Raw genomic sequence first — 549 nt, forward strand, 5'->3', positions numbered from 1 at the left:
TAAGTATTAATTAACTAACCCTTAATTAATGTATACTTATTGTAAAGTGTTACCTGTTTTTTTTGTCAAATTAACTAAGATTAATTCATTAATTAAAATTAATTTATAAAGAATATTTTTTTCTAGAGCAATAATCGTTGTTATAAGCTATAAATCAGCATCACTAATCAGGTTTGAATTGCTCATGACTCATCGTCTCTCTCACACTGAGTCTGGATTTACAGTTTGTAAGAGTGAGCTGTGATGGCCGAGTGGTTAAGGCGTTGGACTTGAAATCCAATGTGGTTTCCCCGCGCAGGTTCAAACCCTGCTCACAGCGATGGATGTTATTGTGTTGAAATCCAAATTTGAAAAAGCTTCTGTGGATGCGGCGGTGTGAGAAGAAACAGAGGGCTTTTCTTCTGAAGGAGCTGCATGCAGTGTATGCTTTATCTTCTGTACTCTCTCTCTCTTTGTCTCTCTTCCTCTGCTTTCTCTTCTTTCTTCTTCTCACTCATTTTTCCCTCTTTCTCTCTCTCTCTTTCACGCGCACACACACACTCACAGAAA

The 549-nt window shown here is 37.5% G+C and overlaps 1 non-coding gene across 1 annotated transcript; it reads left to right on the forward strand.

Annotated features, from left to right (window-relative positions):
• Nucleotides 1-237: 237 nt before the first annotated feature.
• On the forward strand, nt 238-319 carry trnas-uga (transfer RNA serine (anticodon UGA)). Its single transcript has one exon. It is a non-coding gene; the product is annotated as a tRNA-Ser (tRNA).
• The last annotated feature ends 230 nt before the right edge of the window (nt 320-549 follow it).

The sequence above is a fragment of the Centroberyx affinis genome, unplaced genomic scaffold (genome assembly GCF_046629955.1).
Source record: "Centroberyx affinis isolate AG114_WGS23_722 - 3 ecotype Tasmania unplaced genomic scaffold, CSIRO-AGI_Caff_v1 ptg010651l_1, whole genome shotgun sequence".
NCBI classification, from domain to species: Eukaryota; Metazoa; Chordata; class Actinopteri; order Beryciformes; family Berycidae; genus Centroberyx; species Centroberyx affinis.